Here is a 9,591-nt window from a genome sequence, read left to right on the forward strand (position 1 = left end):
CCAGATGTTCTATTCTGTTCAAACTTCAGATTGTTTTAAAAACGCAGTGAAGTCTTTTTTAAAAATTGCCAATATTATTGATTTTGAAAAGATGAATGTTTTGATTCCTTCCAATCTCCTTTGGAATGTCTGTTTTTCAATTGAAACAACTGACTACAAGTGGTATATACCCAACCAGCCTGCCTCTGGCTGATTTATTTCCCTTCACCAACAGATGTTGCCCAGTTCCATCTCCCAGCCTCTTCCCCAGGCAGTGACAGAGCCTCAGCATCAGCAGCTCTGAAAAGAGCACTTCATTCCCCTGGCACCAGGGGCTGGATAATCTCTATTGGCTGAGGTGCGTAAATGAAGACCATGGAGAACTGCTCCAGTTTAGAGGAATCGCCCCCAGAAATTGCTGGTTTTGGTAGGACTGTATGAGGAGCCTTGTGACTGCTGCTGGGGAGCCACTGCAGCAATAGGAGTTCTGGCTTTGAGGAGCCACTGATGGAACAAAACGTTCCCTTTGTCCCTGGCGTGGGTTGAGATATGGCCAGGCGGTGAGCTATTGACCCAGCACAGCATGTCTGTGGAATGGGAGGGAGATTTTTTTGGACAAGAACTTTGAGAAATTCTGCAGGAAAAAGTTCTACAAACAACTGGATTTAATCTCAGTTTCTGCTCAGATGTGGATACTCGTGGTTTGCAAAGTTTGTTCAAGAAGGGGGTCAGTCATGTAACCCAATCATGATGGACACTGCAGGCAATTTACTCCTTTATGTAAAAAAGATTTTAGGAGGGCAAAATAGCTATAAGCCGACAGTAGAAGTGAACTCAGAACGTTGGCTGGCCTCTGTTTGTGGTAGGTTCAATAACAATAAGTGTGTGTGTCTTATGCTCCCAGTAATAACCCAATTAGAGGCACTTTGAAAGGAGATAGTGCTTGATCTTTTCGTTGAGAAGTTGTCCAAAATACAGGAATGAAGAGAAGAGAAAAAAGAACAAATTTTTTGGAGCTCACATCATTAATAACATTTGGATTGAGCAAACGGGCCTTGTTTCAATGGGTTCTGACTCTCCTTTATACCACTCAAGGAAGGATTAGAGAAGTACATCTCAGGAATTCTGTGCTCACAAAATTTGAGTGTATTTTTTTCTCTGTCTTGCCACAACAGCATAGAAAGCATTTGTTAAAGAACTGTTAAGCTGTTAGGACCTATCTGACTGAAATTACTATTGGAAGAAAGAAGGCTTGCAGCATTGAGAGCTTCCCCCAACCCATAAGGGTCTATGCCTGGAGATGCTATTTTTGCCTTACATCGGTTTCAGTTTTTAAATCTTTTCTGTGTATGCATGTCTCCAAAAAGCTCATCATGTATGAGTGATTGAGGCTGAACCTTTAACTCTCCTGAATTGGGCCCACTTGTACTGAGATTGAATGTGATTTGCTCAAAAATAATGTCGAGGTGGTATTACAGTGTTAGAAAATACTGTAGAGTATAAGGACGAGTATGGGATTAAGGCTGAGTAAAAAATTGTGGAATTTATTGAAAATGTTGGAGTAAGAGATGTGCTGAGAAGGATTTGAATGGTGGTGGAGTGTTCAAGGCAGATCAATTTATAGTACACCTGTACGAGCTGGGTGAACTGTAACTTAGCTGCATAATTTCTGGTTTTGACTAGAACTGTGGGTGATATCTGAACCTAACAAACCTATATTTTCCACTCTAAAGTCCCGCATGACAGACTTGCAGTCTGACCTATGTCAGCTCTTGGCTTCATTGACGAGCCTTATAGTAAAAGCCTGGCCACTTCTGGCACAAATCAAGTTGCAAGGATAGATTTATTTGTTAAGTATTCCCCTTTCATTAAAGAAAACAAAAAGAAACCAACAAAAACCCACCATCAAACAAAAAAAACAACCAAACAAAAAGAATGTGGCTTCTAGTTGGGCTACTGGTATGTGCAGGCTCCAGAGATTTGTAGCCAAATAGGTGAGTACAGAAGAAGATGTACTATTTGCTTTACTTGGAATGGAATGGGAGACGGGTGATGAAAGAGAAAAATCCATACAGTGTGATAGAAGGGACAGAAAAAAAAAAAAAAGCAGCCCTCAGCGTGGAAGAGCCATGCTGGGAAAAATGTGAACAACTCGTAAGGATGTTGCTGTTATTTGTTCCAGTACTTAATATTCTAGACAAAGGGCTGTTCTCTGTACTTCTTTGTGTGACCTTATTGTGTATTTGGATGTATTCACTGATGACCTGGAGTTTTGGATGGGCATTGGCTGGAAAATTTTTCCTTACAGACATTGTTTTCCTGTTTCATAATAGGAGAAATTTAACTCTTCTAAGAAAGGACAACTGGGGCCTTAGTTTTGTGATAATGCCAATAATAATAGTTACTGTTTTCTTATCCAAACATTCTTTCGACACAAATGACATTTTGTCCAAAATATATTTTTTTTCCAAAAATATTTAAATTCTTTGCTGAATGCAGTGGGAGTTTTGACATTGATTTAATGGTTGGAGTATCAGGGCCTTTAGGGAAAAAATGCAGTATGTTCTCCTTTGATCTCCTATTCATCTTCTTGCTCTTGTCATCTTCATTTCAGTTAATCTGTTCTGTACAGGGATGAGGTTGCTGTCCTGTCCTCAAAACCTCAGGTGGCCCTCCCTCTTTTTGATGCACATGAATATCACTGCAGTTGCTTTTTTTTTTTTTTGGCACAAACAGGCAAGTAGTTGAAGGAAGCTCCTCTATCCTAGTTGAAAATAGAGATGAGGATCTCTCTTCTAACAAAAACAGGAGATAAAGCGGTAGATGACAGGCCACTCACTGTTTGAATTGTGAACAATTCTGGCTAAGATTTGCATTTCTGTTTGTTTATACCTGAACTGTTGAGATGAGCTTGCACCACACAGCCAAGATTTCATTTTCTGCTTGCTAGGCATGGCCCCTGAGCACAGTTCAGGTGAAGGAGAACAGAAGGCTGGAGCTGGAAAAAGAACTTTATATGTCATTTTGCATCAAGGATAAACCTGCAAGCTATGTTAAGACACACGCGAGATAAGGAGGTGATACGAGAGAGCCAGCATGGCTTTCCCTAGAGCAAATGATGCCTGACCAGTCTGGCACTCTGACAGAGCGACAGCATCAGTGGACAAAAGAAAGGCAACTCATGTCATCTACCTGGTCTTGTGTGAGGCCTTTAACATAGTCCTGCACCACATCCTTATCTCTAAATTGGAGATACATGGATCTGAAGGCTGGACTGTTCGCTGGATAAAGAATTGGTTGGATGGTCACAGTGAGAGGATTGTAATCAGTAGTTTTATATCCAGGTGGAGGTCAGGCACGAATGGTGTCCCCCAGCGATTCATCTTGGGACTGGAGCTCTTTAACATCTTTATCAATCACGTGGACTGTGGGATTGAGTGCCACCTCAGCAAGTTTTTGGACAATACCAAATTGAGTGGTGCAGTTGATGCAATAAAAGGAAGGGATGCTATCCTGAGGAACCTGGACAGGATTGAAAAGTGGGCCCATGGAAACCTAATGAGATCCAACAAGGCCACGTGCAAGGTGTTGACTTGAGTTGTGGCAGTCACAGATATGTATACAGACCGAGAGATTAACTCCTTGAGAGCAGCCATGTAGAGAAGGACTTGGGGATCCTGATGGGCATAAAACTGAACATGAGCCAGCAGTGTATGCTTGCAGCCTGGAAGGCCAATGGTGTCCTGGGCTGCATCAACAGAGGGGTGGCAGTGGGAAGGGAGGGGATTGTCCCTCTGTACTCAGCTCTTGTGAGGCCACATCTGGAGTACTGCATCCAGGCCTGGGCCCCCAGCACAAGAAAGATGTGGAGCTGCTGGAGTGGGTCCAGAGGATGCCACAAAGATGCTCAGAGGGCTGGAGCACCTCTGGTATGAAGAAAGCCTGAGGGAGTTGGGCTTATTCAGCTTCAAGAAGGCTCCAGAGAGACATCACTGCGGCCTTCCAGTACTTGAAGGGAGCTTATAAGCAGGAGGAGGACTGACTTTTACACAACTGATAGTGATAGGACAAGGGGGAATGGCTTTAAACTAAAAGAGGGGAGATTTAGGTGAGATGTTAGGAAGAAAGTCTTTACTCAGAGGGTGGTGAGGCACTGGCACTGCTGCCCAGAGCTGTGGGTGCCCCATCCCTGGAGCAGCCCAAGGCCAGGTTGGTTGGGGCCCTGCATAGACCGCCCATGGCAGGGGTTGGAACTGGATGGGCTTTTTATGGTTGCTTCCAACCCAAGCTATTTTACAATTCTATGAAATATGACAGAAAGTGCAAAAGATAAATTTTTCTATGGGATCGCTAACAAACAGTGATATCTCTTGCAGACAGCCAGATGCTGGCTGAATGAGTAAACCTTATAATATTGCGCTCTTGAGCTGGTGTACTACAGAGGGAGTGAGTGCCAGAACTGGGGACCATCGTTGGAGAGGACCTGGCCTTTCCCAGGAATTCCTCCTCCAGTGCATTACATAGCTAGTTCTAAGTACTGCAGTAAGAGTCATGCCTCGCGCCTTTCCAGATTCTATAGGAAACAGCTAGTACCATGAATCAGATCCATATGCTGTTAAAGCTGTCTAACCCTCTTATAGTCAAAACTGCAAGCTGAATAACTGAAACCTTGCATCAGATTTGGAAAACAAACTACTCTGCTTTGTACCCCTTCACCATCCCCAGTACGGGTAGCAGGGATAACAGTTCAGCTGGCAGCACTGGCTATGAGGTTTAACAGAATGCAGCTTATTCTTCCATGACTCTCAGTCCTGGAGTGCTGACAGCAAGAAACTAGAAGTGGGCCAAGGAAATTGATGCTGGATGTGAGTCAGGTACAAGGCTGAATTCAGCTTGGATTTAATATTATTGAAATACCACAGGTGGTTTCTGTTAGGATTTGGCCTCATACAGCAAGACTGAAGTCAGGTCAGCTGTTCAATGAGATCCAGCTTTGAATTCTCATGAGTATGGTGAGCTGAGTGAGATTTCAGTCACACCTGAAGTGAAAAATAGTCCCTTTCCTGTCTGGGTGTGAGCTTGTGACCAGAAATCACAGGGGCTGGTGTGAAGTGTACATAGACAGAAGAGTGGGATGGGTGTACACACATTTTAGTTTCCTTTTGCTTAAGTGGGATTTGTACCAATGAGGCCTGACACTGGGTCTTGTGACTGGAAGTTGACCCTTTACTCTGCTAATCCAAAATCGGTTGTTTTATCTGTGTCCAACTGGTTGCAAAGGGACCTCAAAGGTGTATTTTAAGAAAAGCCATGAGAATTAAGACGTATGAGGAAGAAACTGCAGCAGTTCATCAGGCTATGAGTTATGTCCATAAGTATGTTGAGGCTGGCTGAACCATGTGGGTGCTAAGATGCCTTTCATGCAGTTGGCTCTGGTTTATCCCATGCTCTTTGGACCTCACATTTCTTGTGGCAGACAGATATTGTGAAAGGCCCATCAGTATAAAGAGAGGGACTTCCCAAGCTCTTCAGGGCTCCACTTTGCTACTTGTCAATCAGGTTTAGCTCCTGTTGACCTGGTTTGGTTAACAATGCTCTGGCGAAGTGCCAGAGAGTGGAGTTAGATGGAATTATAACTGAAGTTAGGTATGAGTGGTATAAAGCCATACTCCCATGTTCCAGTGTTGTTCCATGAAGCATGGATGACTTCTGTGCTTTCTGAGATAGAGAATATAAAAGGAAAAAGATGTTTGTGCTGGGTCAAGCCGATAACCAGGAATCCAGAGAAACCTCTTGAGGTGAGACACAAACTAGAGGTGACATCACCAAACTTTGATGACATTGCACTCCAGAGTGTGTGTCATGTCAAGCGTGTCTCTCTTATTTGTCATTAAGTCCCTTTAGTTCCTTTTTTCTTATTTTGTCACTGTAGAAAGTACACTGCCTGGCAGCTCCCTCAGGGCTTTTTCACCTGAAGTTTTGAGGCACTAACAAGAAAGTAGGAGTTGGAATGGATAACCTTTCATACAGATAGATAGATTTGAGTGACTTCTTCTATTCCTAACACCATTTCTGAGCAATCATCCCACAAATCACATTGAGTCTGCAAAAGATAACCAACAAAGCTCTGTAGTAGGGAAAAGAGGAATTGCCAACTGTTAAATATCATAGATAGATACACTGGACTGAAAGATGGAGGGAGTGAAGCATTTTCTTGGCTGTTTGGACCCTGGAGGAATCTGTAATGGCTTCAGGGGCTGAGAGCTGACACCATCCCCATCCTTGATTTTTCCAGGTTCCTTATTTGTGAGAACTGACCCTGCTCTGAGCCTCATGTCTGCTGTATTATTGGCTTACTCCATCACTGGAGATTTTGATCCAGTATGGCCATTAATTAGCTGCTTTACTAGCTCATTTGCATTTTTATCCAGTATTTAAAAACTGTATTCCATTAATTTTGATTAGTTCAACAGCAGCAAAGTCTCAGTTATATCAGAGAGAAATCAGCTGGCTGTCTTATTCATTTCTAATCAGTAAGAAGCGTAGAGGGCTGTTTTTTCATTTGACTTTCATCAGGGTCAGTCACAAAGGTGCAGAGTTTTTGAGCTATTTGACTCTCTCTAAAAGAAGACTTTTCTCCTTCACACTAGCTTGCTTTTAACTATTCAGCTTGCCCTCTTCCCCCTCCTCCCCATGCACAAAGGGTTTGGAGGAGTCTGAATCTCAGCATCTGGTTTTTGCAATCCTTAGCCAGTAAAATCGTTGAATATGGCTTCCAAAATACACAAAGTACGCAAGAGCTGGTTTTTACCAAAAGGCTGTTTTTTTTGCAGAGTCATTTTTTGCTTATAACTACCTACTAGCAAAGCCCGGAGGAACTGTAAGATGGCTTTGTGGAGCCAGGGAGGTGGTGGCTTTTTCCCCTAACCCCCTCAAGCTTCACCTGTACTTCTGAGGGTGAATCACAAACAACAGAGTTGCTGTTAAAGCAAAATAAGAAGTGCAAATCCTTATCCTCCAGCTCTGGGTTTACCCAGGTATGCAGCAATACTGTTTTATCATTGAAGCATCCATTGTATTTGAAAGCTTTGTTTACATGAGCTTAAGCCCCCAGCTGACGGACAGAGAAGTTTCAATTTCTCTCAGTCATTCTCACTACGGGCTGTATATTCAAGGGAAAATCCTCACCGCAACACTGGACATGCCACGCTCTTAGCAGACTGACGTTTATTAACTAATACAAAGTTGCAAATGATGTACAAACACGGCTAAACAAAAGAGCCCAGTGTTGAGCCTAAATCAAGGTCCTAAATCATAAGCTGCGGTGTGACAAACTGCACAATGTTTGCCAGTACTTTTAAAATGGGGCTTTCTTGCCAGGCTGAGAATCCATAGAGCCCAGCCAAAGAAAACAATGGGAGGGAGCCAGGGTTCTCCCAAGCTTTGGCATGAAATCCACAATAGTAGCTTTGGCCGAGGTCCATGGACTCGAACACATGCTCCATAAGGTCACTTCAGAACACCATAATTACTTGGTATTTACTTCAGCGGGCTTTGCAGACAAAAATAATAATAATAATAAAAACAACAACAAAAAAACGCCACCAACGCAGCTAGGGGACTTGGTTCCCATCCCAGGTCGCTGCCCCCATCTCTTTGCCCCTCTCATTGGTACGGTGCTGCCGAGAACAGATGTGCGGTCCCTGCCATTAGAGACAGCCATGGTGACAATTGGTGTGGCACTCCATTGCTTGAGGAGTTTGAGTGGACTTTCTGTCCTGGCTTGTCCCCGAAGCCGTCAGCAGTGTTTGTCACTGCCACTCAGAGGCTGTGTACTGACCTCTGAGGGCTGAACTGGGGGGTCACTGCCAGGTTCATGTAAGGCGAGCATTTGCTTTTTCAAGTATCCTCTTTGCATCCTCTCCTTACTGGCAGTTCTGCCAGAGAGGTCAAGATCTGAGCAGATCGTTAGGACTGGAAAGCAGCCTCAAGTCTGGAAAAATGGGAGCATTACGGGGAGACTGAAAGGCCAAACTTCTTCGGAATTTCAGAGCCCAGATTGGATGGTACCAAAAAAACTTGCGATTCAAATAGGTCTGGTCCAGAAGCTCACAACTGAGGATGCTCACTGGCAGCCTTGCATGTTCCTTACCCTTAGAAGCGATCTATCCATAGGGAGCTGTATCCTGCCCCTGTCCAGGGCTGGGTCTGCTCGTATGTATGTGGTCTCCAGGCATCAGCCTCGGCTCTCTAATGCTCAGCCCTTACTATTTACGTTTAAAAAAAGAAACCACATTTGATTATTCAGCATTCTTCTTTTACATTTTTATTGCTGTTTGCAGAACTCTTCTGAAGGCCAGAGGAAACCTTTTTTGCTTGACATCTTTAATATTTTAGCACTTCATAGTGTCTTTAGACAAAAGCATCCAACAAGCACATGTGTTTTGGCATCTCTGCTCATGGCCTCTGTTCTGTCTCTGGCCTTGAAAAGTGAAAGAACGAAAGAAAAAAAAAACCAAAACTTAAATTGGGTCAGCGCTATTCTCTTTATTTTTGTTGATAGCTCCATTTGGGATTTATGCGTTGATAGAGGACAAGTAGGGAAAAACATATGCCCCAAGCATTTGCCCTTGAAAAACAATGTCACATCTTAATTTTCTTGGACTGGCAATGCACGCATTCCACACTCTCTGTGATGTAGAACTAATGAAGATAGAAGTGCAAGAAAACCTATAATCAAATCCAGTACATACCAGGCATAGCACACCAAGAAGCACACCCGTCTGAAATCTCATGGTGCTGGAAGAAAAATCCAGGCTGCGAGGCCACGGCAGCCCAGTATTTCTTGCTGGGGATTTTTTTAGGCAGCACTCTGCATCCACAGAAAAACAAAACCAAGCAAAAGTGCTTCCTGGCATCGCCTTGTGTCAAATACTTGTAACCAGCAACATTCAGAGGGCGGCTCAAGTACGCAGCAGTGCAGTTGTTAGAAAAGATGAAGGGTGTGAATTGAACATTTTCTTCTGGTGCTTTAGGATCTTTTTCCCCCTGCTTTAATCCCCTGAGTGCATCCCAGGAGCTTTGTGCCTATAAACTGTGTATTGCTAATGCCATGGTGATGATTAGTAACCCAAAAAGAGAGCGGCCCTTTTGGCCAAGTCGCCTTGCAAGCATGCAGCAAAGGGGCAGCGCTCTCCTTTCTGGCTGTTTACACCAGTTTTCTTGTGTTTTAGGGCATAAAGAGAAGAGATTTGAGTTTTTTGTTTGTTTGTTTACAGAATTATGTAAACATAGTTATTTGCACAACGAGGTCCTGGTACCTGACAGTGGTTCCTGTGGTAGCGCCCATAGCAGCAGCAATAGTAATAATAATACTAATAACCCAAACCAACAGCTGGAGGGGGGAGAAAGCAGAAATGTGATGCAACTTTGCAGGGGTCACATAGCAGCTCAGTGTCAGAGTCCTGAAAATGAACTCCTTGTGTCCTGACTGCCCGTCTGGTGCAGAGGATAGCTTGGGCTGGTGATGTTTTCCTGATGGCGATTGATTTACAGTCTGTGCAGATCCAGGGAGAAAGAGGGGCATAATGCACATTGTTCCTCCTAAGTGTG

This window comes from Numida meleagris, chromosome 12, assembly GCF_002078875.1.
Source record: "Numida meleagris isolate 19003 breed g44 Domestic line chromosome 12, NumMel1.0, whole genome shotgun sequence".
NCBI lineage: Eukaryota > Metazoa > Chordata > Aves > Galliformes > Numididae > Numida > Numida meleagris.